General features: G+C 40.0%; 1 pseudogene; it reads left to right on the top strand.

Moving 5' to 3' along the window:
- Nucleotides 1-7,801, top strand: part of LOC119970650 — a 98,272-nt pseudogene extending 90,471 nt beyond the window's left edge.
- Nucleotides 7,802-14,309: the final 6,508 nt, after the last annotated feature.

Raw genomic sequence — 14,309 nt, 5'->3', positions numbered from 1 at the left:
GACTACATTTCAAAAGTACTTCATTGCTGTAATGCACTTTGAAATGCCTGGTGATTGTGAAAAACACTCTATAAATGAAAGTGTTTATTTGTATGTCCTGTGTGATTTGATGTAACAATCAACAGAAACAGTCCATTTGATCTATGCCAGCATTTGAAAAAATGAAAATCGCTTATTGTCACAAGTAGGCTTCAAATGAAGTTACTGTGAAAAGCCACCATTTGTACGCCAAACAAGCCTCTTAATTTAATTTCTTCTTCATTATCCTCTCCCATACGCTCATCAAACTTCTCCTCAAATAGTTACATCTGATTTACCCACCCCATGTGACAGGGAATTGCACATTCTTGATCATATGGGTAAAATAGATTCCTCCTAAATTCTCCCTTTGATCCATTGGTAGCTATTATATTTATGCCTCCTTGTGCTAGACTTGCCCATAATTCAACCTAATGAAACCTGTTCATTATTTCCTAAATCATATCTCCCACAGAAGAGAACTAACCCCAACCATTGCAATATTTATTGATTATTACATTGTCAGAATTCTGTTAATACCCTTATAAATCTTTTTCTGCAGTGCTTCATTGTCTTTGCTGTATCGTGGAGACCAGAACTGCAAACAGTATTTTTCCTGTATCTTTGTTTCTCTTGTCCTTTTATGTTTCCTGACTTCCAAAGAAAGTCTTTCCATTTATTCCCAAGTTTTGGAGTAGCCACGGGTACAGTTTTTCTGGATGTCCTCCAGTTTTGCTAATTTATCTTAAATCTCTCGCTGTGTAATATTCCTCCTACAGTTATCATCTTTCTTTATTACTTTTTAAAATGAAAACTGAGCCAAAGTGTTTTTTCATATCCTTACCCATTTCGGTATGAGCTTCTGTACTTATCAACTCACTAATGGACTACCTCGGCTAGTGAGTGAGCTGCATGTGTGCCCTCCTTCATCTCAGTGGTCCGCAAGATTGAAATTAGGCTTGTTCACTAATCGTGACCCCCATGAATAAGATTAAATACATTTAATACATGCTGAATATTTCATAACTAGCTGTAGAAAATGCTTAATCATTTATACATTAATAGAACTATCATCGACTTCAAATGGCATAAACAAAATAAATTATACTTTGGACACGGAGGGAGCACATGGCTCTAAACAGTCAGGGTTTGTGTGCATCAGCATGTAATTCACATGCCCTTGTTTTATGTATGATTACTGCAGTCATACTGGAGAGGGGAAAACTACATGGGCGTAAATCAGCGGAATATGGGAAACCGTGCAGCATTGGGCAACAGTCAACAAAATGTCTTGTGGACCCACTCTGAACCCAGATCAGGTCGCATGTGGCCCTTGCATTACAGGCTGCCCACCACTGATCTAATTGGTCTCTTTGTGTTTTTGTTCTTGCAGGCATTAAAATACTATTAAGATATAATACTGTAATTTCATACTTCTGTTTTGCTTTCCTAATTGTATTTTCTCTAAGCACATCCTTTTTTTTTAAAAACTAACCCAATTATTTTTTCCAATTAAGGGCAATATAGCATAGCCAATCCAGCTAACCTGCACATCTGGTGGGTTGTGGGGGTGAAAATCCACACAAACGCAGGGACATGTGCAAACTCCACATGACAGTGACGCAGGGCCGGGATTCTAACCCGGGTCCTCAGCGCCGCAGCCCCAGTGTACTGAGCACATTCCCTTGATATCCTTTCTTTACTTATTGTACTTTGGTATGCCTTATTTTGGATTCAATTTTTTTTAACACATCTCTTCACGTTTCTGTGGAATATGTTTTTGAAGGTACGATGAAAGGGCAGTTTCTTTGTGATTATCACGTTGAATGGTCTTCAGATTTGTCTTTTCCATTTAATATCAACGTATCTGATTTATTCAAATTCAGCATTGCTCATGTTTTCCTATTTCTCTCCAGAATTATGGTAAATTATGAAAAGCTGAAGTCCCGCATCAGTGAAATTGTTGACAAGCAAGCGAGATTAGAAGAAGACTTGAAGAAACAAGCACTGATTATAGGGAAATTGACAAAAGGATGAACAGCATTAAACCTGACCTGATTCAATTAAGAAAGACAAGAGACCAGTATCTTACGTAAGCAAAGTACTTGGTTAAAAAGTGTTTAAACCTGAAAATGCTCAGCAGGTCAGGCAGCATCTGGTGAGGGAAAAAACAGTTAACAGAAACATTAATTTTGCTTCTTTCTCCACTGATGCTGCCTGACCCGCTAACTATTTCTAGCATTTTTTGTTTTGATTTCAGAATTGCAAAATTTTGGCTTTCTTCTTTTAAACCAGTATCAATGATGGTGACAAAGGTGCGGTAGTTTTATATAGAACAGTTGAGAATCTGATTCTTATTCATAATGCTTAGGTCAAAAACTTGGCATCAACTTTCAAACTCTTTATGCTCAATTGCATCATTTGCATTGACTTGGTAATAGAATGTATCACTACAGCATTTTCTTTTACTGGAAAGGGAAAAATAACAAGAAGTTAACTCTACTTAATCCTTGGTGTCTAGTACAGGGATTATTTTGGGATATGTTAATGAGATATCTGCAATCATGGCTAATTTGGGTAAAGGAACATGGCATGGAAAGTCGGAAAGGAGATTCAGAGTAGCATTCTAATACCAGAAAAATCCCTTTAAGTTCAATAAGACTCAACCCCTCAGTAATGTAACTTCTTTTGTTTTTTTCAAGGTGGTTGACACAGAAGGTTGTTCGACCAAAGAAGATCAATGAATGGCTTGGTATTAAAAAACGAAAATGCTGAAGAGTAAGTCACTTCATTTTCATATTTCTGAAAGCGTACGCATATTGTTCCATTTTGTTGCTTTTAATTGAAAGCATTCCATTTTTTTTTAGCCAATACTCTATGGTAGACGATGATGAAGATCTACCTCATCACGATGACCGAACTTGGAATGTAGGGAAATATTAACAGGACTCGGGCTGAGAGTCTGCTGAGAGGAAAACGGGATGGAACAGTTCCTAGTCCGTGAGAGCAGCAAGCCAGGCTGTTATGCTTGTTCTGTTGTGTATGTATATTCATCCTTTGCAGCAGATATACTAGAAATTGAAAGCAAAGAAGTGCATATATAAACCAATTTGGTCTCTAACAAAGTGCTTCTCTCGTGCAAATAATATTTTTTTACATCAACAAATGAATTAGGAGCAGTTATAAACTTCTTCGGGCCCTTCAAAACTGTCGCTTTGTAAAAGAACATGCTCCCAATTTTTAAACAGCAAGATTATCTAAACATCAATGCGATTATGACGTTGGATGACATGGAACCTCAATTTAACATCTGATATTGTAGCACTCTTTTGGTGCTACATTGGACAGTCAGCCTATGTTGTGGCCTGGAGTGCGGCTGAACCAACAATTTTGTGATTCAGAGGAAAGCTACCAACTGAAATAAGATGACAATTTTCAACCAACAATGTAAACAGATCCATTGTGACAGTTTTGACACTGTCTTTAATATCCCCATATCTTTCTTTCCTTTTGCCATTGTCATCTCTGCCCCGATTTTCTCCTCTCCTTCCCTATCAATATGTCCCCTCTCTATCATACGTTCCCCAAAGTATGTATGTGAACCCATAAACTGACTTTCAGGCAGTCTTTCCAACCAAGGTCAAATGTTTAGGTCCAAACTTGCAGTCTTCTCATAGCAGTATCACTTGTCCTTGTTGGGGAGGGAAATATTTTTTATCCCTTAGTACACACCAATATTAAAGCAAAATACTGTTAATGATCTGCAGTGTTGCTAAAGCTAAAAGGTATAGTGTGATATTTCTATCAAAAACAAAATTGGAAGTAGATTTTTCCAAAGAACGCTCTTAAAGTTTGCTTGTTATTATTTCTAATGCATTTCAATGATGGTAATGTCTGTTTTCTTCTTTGTAGGGTCGATGGTGATGTGAAACACTGTGTCATAAATAAAACCCCCACAGGATATGGATTTGCAGAGCCATACAATTTGTACAACTCACTTAGAGAACTGGTGCTACATTATCAGCACACATCACTTGTACAGCATAATGACTCCCTCAATGTCACACTATCCCATCCAGTATATGCTAATCAGAGAAGATGAAAGCTAAACACTTGATTTTGACTGCTGGACACAAGGTCATTGAAATGCTCTTACTCCTTTGCTCTGATTCAGCTTGACTCCTGTTCAGAAGGCAGAGTGCAAAGTTGACTTCAGATCTCCACAAATTACTGGGAGAGGCAACCATGTGGAGCTGTGAATGTAAATTCCTAAAGTGCTTTTTTAAGAAAGCAACAAGTTTATTGAGGACTGCTAAGCTATCTCCTTTTTGGGGATGTCGGGGCCTATTTTATTGGTGCTTGTTACATTCTTCAAAATGATTTACCAGCTGGAATGTCGGATACTGCAAATCCAAGGATATAAAAAAAACTGAAGAACGAACATTGAAATGTTAATTATATCCAGTGGTGATGTGTGTTTCTTTGATCCTGACTGAGGAAATATGTCAAGATGGAACGACATGTTTGAGAAACAAATGGGGACTTTATCATGTGTAGCAAACTGGCACTTTGAAAATCTACCAGAATTAAGATGAGGAAGGGAATGCTTTGTTTGGTAGGGGGAGGAATCGGACGCTCGCAATAAAGTGCCAGATTTGGAGAGTTCAGGCCATTCAGGCCTTTATAACCTTCAAAACCTGAAGGAAAAGACTTCAACAAAAAGTGGCACACAGTATATGAAAGCATTGTAAATAATATGTGTATGGATTATGTCACTCTGGGAGAGTCGATCAGTAAAATGGTATCAACCTAACCATACCAGATTTTGCAGGTCTGTGTTTTCCTATTTTACAGCTAATGTGTTTTTTCAGACATTGCTATGCAGGGCTGCATATTGCATATCATATTGCATATTTTCAGAAAGAAATACCCACAATATAAGCTTTGTTTTGTTGCCTAAAAGTGTTGTCAGTTGTTATAATAATCTTCTGTTAAGTGTTTTCAAAACTCAGTGTGCCTGTGAATGCAACTTCTAAAGTTGGGAGGGGGAAGATACTGGTGCATCTGAAGCTTTATTTAATGTCACCTTGAGTAGCATATTTGGCTATATTAAGCCAAAGACTTTTTGTTAAACTTCAAACTTGTTTCAAATATTCTTCATGAAATGCCGATGGTTTTTTTCATCTAGTTCAAAAATATGTTTTATCCATGTTGCTTTTAGTCATTGCAACAATTTTTATCATGATGTATCCAGAAAACACTAAAGAAAATATTTTTTAAAAATGTCAGGCTCCCATAAGTTAACATTTTAATGTATGTTACACTTTCTTGCAAAAGCTTGAAAACTGGAGCTCCTCATCTCCCTCAGATTTCATCCTTCCTAAACTTCTCAGGTTTTTAAAACCCAAGCTTTGTATAATTTAATTGCTGTTTTCTAATTTTCCTCACCTTTATTTTCAACTTTACCATTGACCTGTACTGATGGACCCTTAGTACCTCAGTTGTAAACAAAGAAAAAAATTAGGCTTGTAATGGATGTAACCATCTAGTGGCCATGCTAGTGGAAAAAAATGCATACTTAATATCAAAATCCTTCATCCTACAAAGCTCATTGCATTGCTTTAATTCTGTTTATTGTTTCACACAAGCAAAAGCTGAAGTGTTTTGTAACTTTGTGCTCATTTTGAGACTCCTGAAAATAAGTCAAAATACCCATGCAAAATTTTCAGCTGGAAAATTTGGTCCAGTAACACAAGGTGGATAAAATACCAGCCTTCTGGATCAGATGGCCATGGATTCAAAACCCTAGACTGTCAATATTGTTGAGCTACTATTTACTTGTACTTATTGCTATTCTTGTCTGATGAGCTAGAGGGTACCTCATTTCACTTCACCTCCACAGCAAAAATGTAAGTACCTGTAAGCCACATGCCACCTACAAGCACACTTTGGACCACCTAGCCGCAGGGTAATATTGGCTGCTGTCATGAAATTAGGTCATGATAACGTTACTGCCAACCCACTGAAAGAGATTGAATGGAATTTGGTGGTTTATGCAAGAACCTTTTCGGGAGAGGGAGGAGCGTAGAAGGAATTAATTAATGATGATCACAGGAAAAAAAAAAGTTTCAAATCAATTATCTTGCAGCTAATCTTTCATGAGGCTAAAATAGAGTACTGTACCTTGAAGTATATATCTTCTAATGACATCTGCACATTAATTAAAAATATGGGCATCCATAACTATGCAACTCGAGTTGTTACAGAGGACATGAACCCAACCCTGCCTAAAGACAATCAAGTAAAATTTAATATTTGTCTAATTGTTCTGCGGATCAAACAATTATGCTAATGCTGGTCTAAGATGACTCATAAATAATGAGGATTTACTTACAACGTGCACATTTTTAGTTCAAGTTTTAAGTATCATGCATCCTCTATGCAAAAAAAAAATGTTATTCCACCTATTGTCAGCATGCTTGGAAAAATATCATTGTTTACTTAAGTACATGATACTTAAGTATAATGAAGCTATTAAATGTAATGTATTAGACTTTCAATCAAAGATGAGGTAGAGTTTCGGATAATTCATTTTACTGTCCTATTGTGCACACCACCGTCCCTATTGCATTTTTTGCATACACTTCTAACTTCAGATGCTTTGCATTTGGTAGTGTGAAACAATTGCAATACAGGAAGCCGCAGCAGGATAATTATGGTTCCACTAGCACGCTTATTTAAGCTCTTCCAAAGGTACCATGAGCGTTATAAATTTAATTCAACTGTTAAATGTTTGGATGTTGAGAACTGGTTATGCGCACAGAAATTTTCTTCTGTATTGAAATTTATTTGTTTCTATGTCTCTTGTGTATGTTCTCTCTATTTTGCTGTAGCTGTGTTTTTGAAGAAGCTTTGCTCCTTTAAATGTGTGTAATGCTTCTTTGTTTTAATGGTACTACTGCTGTTGTGCTTTTTTTTAAAAAAGAAAATGCATTGTGTGCCATTTTTGTTCAGTGTTGCATTTCTATGGAAGTTCCTTTTTTGTGGGCTATTCGTATGGGTTTTCACGTGGAGATGCATATCTTAACAAGACTGATCTGATAGGATATTAATCTTGTAATTATTCATGAGCCATTTCATTTCTTGAAGTAATAAATGTAGTTGCAGAATTTGTGCTGCTGTTGGGTGTTTTAAAAACTCCACCAACCTATACCAAATCTCCATTCTACAGGTTGCTGAGCTTGACATTCACCAGAGTGACTGTACCTTGAGTGCTGGTTGGGCTAAATTCACTAAGGGGAAAGGGGTGTGCTGGCTGAAACTCTTGGTTGTTCTCACGTGAGACAACATTCTGTTCAGTTTTCTTCTATTTGGCCTGCTGGTTTCAAAAGACACAGATCCAACTTAAACAAATTAGCCCTGATGTGCACATTCACTGGTAAAGTCATTCATATTGTATGATTCATCACCATGAGACTGCAGTTGCTGCCCAATATGCTGCTATTTTTCAATCCTTAGAAATTCAAAAACTCCATTAGTTGAATAATGTTTGTAAAGTAGTCAAGATTGCTTTGTTTAAAAAGCCTATTGCTTATTTTCTTTTAATATTGAGAGGTCAGCAGGAAAGATATATAGCTTGTCTGAGAAGACCGCTATTACTGTTGAGTACAGCCTCTTAAAACTATGCTTAAGCTCTAGGCTTGATATAGTTGTCTTGTTTGAAGTTGCTATAATCCATGTATTTGGCTATCATAAGGAATAAAGTTTTATTTGGAAAACAAAATGTGTGGAACTGAGGACGAAAAATGTGAAAACAAAGTTATCTGAAATTTCTAACACAGTCACTGAACTGCTGCTGGTTTTCATGTAACTACAGCACATAATTCTTACAGAATTTAGTAATGAGCTGCATAGTTATTTTAAGCTGCCATGAATGAGGGAAGTGTAGAGTTGCCATGGATATTGACATGCAGAATCTGTTGGGTGCAAAAATCCTTGGTAATAGTGCACACGCATGAACACACAAATGTCATTGGAACTAAAATGTCCAATTTTTTTTAAGGCCCTATTGTTCGGGGACTGCATAGTTTTATGATTATCTTTTCTTTCATTTTAGACCATGTTTGAAATTTAGCTAACAGCCGCTTTCCCAATTCTTTTATTTGTTCATGGGTTGTCAGTATTGCTGACAAGGCCAGCATTTATTTCCCATCCTTGATTATCCCTAAAGAACCCACCTCAAACCGCTGCAATCTCTGTGGTGAAGGTATTTCCAGAGTGCTATTAGGGAGTTGCAGGATTTTGGCCCAGCAATAATTAAGAAACAATGTTATATTTCCTGTTCAGGCAACTGAGTGATTTGGAGAGGAACTTGCAGGTGATGGTGTTTTCTATGCGCTAGTAGAGACTGAGTTTGAAAGGTGCTGTTGAAGAAGCCATAATGAGTTACTGCAATGCATCTTGTATGTGGCATGAACTGAGAAGTATCCTAGTGGTGGCAAGAGTGAATGTGGGCTGCTTTGTCATGGATGGTGTTGAGCTGCTCAAGTGTGTGGAGCTGCACTCATCCAGGTATATAAATCATCCATCGAACTCCTGACTAGCTCCTTGTAGATGGTGCAAGGTCATTTTAGATTTAGGTGATGAGGCACGCAGCAGAATACCCAACCTCGAGTAGCCACAGTATCTACTTGGCTGGTCCAGTTGACCTTCCAGTCACTGGTGGGCCCCAGAATGTTGGAGATTTGGCAGTGACAATACCATTGCAAGGAGATGTGGTTGGACTGTTGGAGATAGTCATTGTCTAGCACCTTGTGTGGCATGAATGTTATTTGCCAATAATAAACCTGTGCCAAAATGCTGTACATGGGCACCAGAAATTACAAATGCACCAACACCATCTTGGGGCAGCACGGTGGTGTAGTGGTTGGCACTGTTGCCTCATGACACCAAGGATCCGGGTTCGATCCCAGCCCCGGGTCACTGTCCGTGTGGAGTTTACACATTCTCCGTGTCTGCATGCCCCCCCCCCCCCCCCCCCAACCCAAAGATGGGCAGGCTAGCTGAACTGGCCATATCTCTTTATTAAAACAGTAAAAAATATATATACAAGGCCAAACGGTACAAACACTAATTTTGTGTTTGAGAAACAGGGTAACCCCCCCTCATAACTATTGTGTGGGGGGGGGGGGACAACTCTGATTATTAAAACAGATCCCAACACATTTCTACAAAAAAAACTAATGGTCCAAGCACTAAACTTTGACTTGAGAAACCCTCGCCTCTACCAACAGAAGGGAAAGGAAGGGGGGAGGTGGTAGGGAGGGAGGGAGTCCATATCTTTTTATTAAAACAGTAAAAAAAAAATACAAGGCCTAACGGTACATAACACTAATTTTGTGTTGGAGAAACAGGGTACCCTCTCCTCAGTACCAACGTACGGGGAGGGGGTTGGATACTCTGCTTATTAAAACAGTTCACAACACATTTCTACAAAAAAAAAGGTACAAGCACTCAATTTTGCGCTGGAGAGACCAGATACCCTCGTCTCTGTACCAACAGAAAGGAAAGGAAGGGAGTGGTGGGGGGAAAGGAGGGTGGTGGGGACATTGAATACCCCTTAATTGGAAAAAGAATTGGGTACTAAAATAAACAACACTTTCCAATCATCGGCAAACATTCTTTCTTCTGAAGGTCATTAATATAGCAGCTGCAGATGATCGTGCCTTGGCTAATACCCTGAGGAACTCCTCCAGATGTCCTGCGACTGAAATTATTGACCTTTCAACAACTGCAAGCATCTCTTGTGCTGGATATGATTCTAGCCAATGGAGTATTTCCCCCTTGATTTTCAATTGCTTCATTTGTATAAGGGTTCATTGATTTCATGCTTGGTCAAAGGATGATGACTTCACCTCTGAAATTCAGCTCATTTGCCCATGTTTCAACTTGGAGTCAAGTGATGCAGACCGACTCCAATCAGAGCAGCAGTAAGCAGGTTATTGGTGAGTAGGTGCCACTTAATAATGCTCAGTGGCACATTATGTCACTTTTTGATTCAGTGTAGGCTGATGGGGAGGTAATTGACTAGGTTGGATTTGTCCTTTTTACATTCCCGAGCAATTTTCCACATTGTTGGGTAGATGCCAGTGTTGTAGCCCTATTGGAACTGCTTGACTAGAGGCATAAGTTTTCAGCACTTTTGCCTGAATGTCCAGACCCAGCCACTGCCAATTCCAGTGTCACTATCGTGTGTAATGACTGGCTTCTATGATGACATGGATGTTGATTAGGCTAGGATGTAATATGTACAATCAACATCTTGAGGGCTATCAATGATCAAACTGAACTGGACTACCCATATTAATACTGTGGCTACCAGGACCGGTCAAAGGCTAAGAATCTTATGGCGAGTAATTCACCTTCTGACCCCCCCCCCCCCCCCCCCCCCCCCAAAAAAAAACCTGTGAACCAGCTACAAGGCATAAGTCAGGAGTGTAATTGAGTGCTCGCCACTTGCCTGGATGAGTGCAGCTCCAACAACACTCGAGCTCAGTACCATCCGGGACAAAGTAGCCCACTGGATTTCTCCCCATTCCACAAACATTCAAACCCTCCATCACCAACAAACAGTGGCAGCCATGTGTACCATCTACAAGGTGTACTGCAGTAACTCACCAAGGTTCCTTAGACAGCACCTTCCAAACCCACGACCACTGCTATCTTGAAGGACAAGAGTAGCAGAGACCTGGGAACCACCATCTGCAGGTTCCCTACCAATTCACTCATCGCCCTGACTTGGAAATATCGCCGTTCCTTCACTGTCGCTGGAGCAAAATCCTGGAACTCTCTTCCTAACTGCACTATAGGCGTACCTACACCTCAGACTGGAGCAGTTCAAGAAGGTAGCTAGGGATGGGCAATAAATGCTCGCCTAACCAGTGATGCCCACATCCCGTAAAATTATTTTTTTTTTTTAAAAGGGCACTCTTGCCAACTTGAGTATGGAGATATTAATGGAGCATCCTCCTATTATTTAATTAGCCATCACTTTTCATGACTGGATGTGGCAGGACTTCACGCTTTGATCTGATCTATTGAGTGTGGAATCACTTGCTCTTATCTATGACATGGGACTTCCCACTATTTACCATGCATGTGGACATGTGGTGTAGCTTCATCAGGTTGACACCCCATTTTCAAGGATGCCGGCTGTTGGTCCTGGCATGCTCTTCTACACTCCTAATTGAATCAAAGGTTGTCCCTGGCTTGATGCAATGGTAGAGTGAGGGAAATGCCAGGCCATTAGGTGGTACATTCCATCAGATTGTGGCAAAATACAATTCTGCTACAGGTGATGGCCTACACCACCCCAAATATGCCCTGTTTTGAACTGCTAGATCTGTTCTGAAACTACCCCTTTTAACAAGGTGCTAATGAAGGTGGGTGGCTTCCATGTAAAGGCAGAACTTCATCCCATAAGGACTGTGTGCTGGTCCCTCTTACCGATACTCATTTGCAAGGGATAGATTGCTGAGGACAAAGGTAGGTTTTCCCTAATGTCTTCTTGCCAACTGCCACAAACCCAGTTTGACAGCAAAGTCCTTCAGGGCTCAGCCACTAGTGGTGCTGCGAAGAATCTTTAATGAGCTGCTATTTCTCAGCCACCGTACACTTTACCCTTTCTAACTTCTGCTTCTTGCAGTTGGTGTTTGTCATGGAAGAGTGGTGACTTAGCAGCTAACGGAGTGCAGTAGATGATCAGCTTTTCTGCCCAGTTTGACCTGATGCCATGAGATTTCACACTCTCTCCTGACGACCACTGTGCTGCTGGTGGTGCAGGACAGATATAGGCATGGTGGTGGAGTGATTTATAGAATTTACAGTGCAGAAGGAGGCCATTCGGCCCATCGAGTCTGCACCAGCTCTTGGAAAGAGCACCCTACCCAAGTTCAACACCTCCACCCTATCCCAATAACCCAGTAACCCCACCCAACACTAAGGACAATTTTGGACACGAAGGGCAATTTATCATGGCCAATCTACCTAACCTGCACATCTTTGGACTGTGGGAGGAAACCGGAGCACCCGGAGGAAACCCACGCACACACGGGGAGGATGTGCAGACTCCGCACAGACAGTGACCCAAGCCGGAATCGAACCTGGGACCCTGGAGCTGTGAAGCCATTGTGCTATCCATAATGCTACCGTGCTGTTTGGAACGACAAATGTAACTATGTTACTTGACTAGGTTTTGCTATGTCTGGTGCCTGAGGCAATGCCTAGAACTAGGTAGGGTGCTCCTTTAGAGGGTCGGTGCAGACTCAATGGGCCCATTATCGGTCTCCTGCACTTGGACTCTATGGATGATCCGTCCAGTTTTATTTTGTATTGCTTCTTGTAACAGTTTGGTACAACTGAACGTCTTGCGAGGCCAATTCAGCAGACAAATAAAAGTCAAACGTATTGCTGCAGGGAAGGAGTTACGTGTAGGCTAGACCAGGGAAGTATAGTAGATTTTGTTCCCTAAAAGACACTACTGAATCAGATGGGTTTTTAACGACAATCCTAAAGCTTCATGGTCATCATTACTGATTCTAGCTTTTAATTCTAGATTCTTCCTCATTTAATTAACTGAAATTAATTTCTACAACTGCAGTAATGCGATTTGAACTCGTGTCTCCAGATCACTAGTCAAAGCATCTGTATTGCTCGTCCAGTGCCGTAACTCCTATGTTACTTCACCCCTATCTTTCAATCTACTTTTATTTTTATATCAATAAACTATTTGGAGCCTTTTAACCAACAATGGATGGATCTATTAAAACATGTATACATGTTCATGGGCAGTTTGTATAATGTATTATGTATTTATGAAAAGGGCTCTAACAATATTTGAGATAACAAAGGAATATTTAATGCAGCAGCAACTTACTAACGCCCATTATAGTAACTATCTATCGGCACAAAAGCCTAACCTGTGCGTAATCAATTCTACAATTGGTATTAACCATTGGCACCGAATCACAACATTCTTGGGAAATCATCATTGCAATGTAGATCCCCCCCCCCCCCCCCCCCCCCTTGGAAACCTTTAACCAATCACAAAGTATTTGGCCTCGCTAGGAATGCTGAATTTTCATGTCCTATTCTGCTGAAATTTGAATGGAGTGGATTAACATTGCCAGAATGATGATCTGAATTTAATAAATTAAATATTATTTAAGAAGGAAGAGAAAGGGAAACCAAGCATTATAGATCAGTAATTAAACACCAATCATCAGGAACTTACTGGAATCTATCATCAAATAGTGAGTGAGCTCTTAGACAGGTATTAGTTGATCACAGAGAGCATGCATAGATTTGTGGAGGGTAGGTTATGTCTGATACACGTACGAGACCGTGAATTGGGGTGAAGTATTCCTGCATTCCTGGACAAGATGTGATGAATGGTGTTCCCTAAGTATCTGATTTAGGCCAATGGCTTTTTTTTCTGAAATAATGACCCTGAATCAAGAAATTAGGAATTGTTTGCAGATTGGGAGTAGTCTGCCGGTGGTGTCTGAGGGTTTTGCTTTGCCCAGTCTTCTGACTTGGCTTGGTGACCATCTTGGGTGGATTTTATTGTGTTACTTTTCAGTGTCCCTTGGATGATTTCTCTTGGTGAGAATGGCTGACTCTGGAGTAAGGGTATATGGGAGATCTCCAATTCGTTTGGTTACATGGAATGCTTGAGGATTGAGTGCCCAGTAAAACAGTCAAGGGCATTTACCATCTTAGTTTAAACTCTGATGTTGTTTTCTTATTGGAGACCCACTTGAGGGTCAAACCAGGTTGCGTGGAGGGTGGGTTAGGCAGATTTTTCATTCCAGTTTTGATGGCAGGGCCAGGGTTACAGCGATTTTAATTAATAAAAGAGTTCAGTTTTCCTCCTGTCTGATTATTGCTGACCCCAATGGTCCATATGTCATTATTTGTGGCTCCCTGTTGAATGCCCTGGTGGTTATGGTCAATGTTTATGCCCCCAAATGGGACAATATGAATTTTATCAACTCCCTGTTAGCCTTCCTCCCCAACCTCCACTCACATCAGCTTATTTTAGGTGGTGACCTGAACTGCGTTTTGGATCCTAGATTGAGCCATTCCAAACCTAAATCTCGTGTTCCATCTGGGGTGGCCAGGATCCACCATGTGTATTCATGTATTGATTTTTCTTTTGGTTAGGCTTCTCCGCCCTTCAATGGTGGCAGCTGAGTACTCAATAATTGTTATTTCTCACCATGCTCCACCCT

This window comes from Scyliorhinus canicula, chromosome 8 (assembly GCF_902713615.1).
Source record: "Scyliorhinus canicula chromosome 8, sScyCan1.1, whole genome shotgun sequence".
Classification (NCBI taxonomy): domain Eukaryota; kingdom Metazoa; phylum Chordata; class Chondrichthyes; order Carcharhiniformes; family Scyliorhinidae; genus Scyliorhinus; species Scyliorhinus canicula.
Note: the sequence above shows the minus strand (reverse complement) of the source record. Positions and strands in the feature narration are given on the sequence as shown.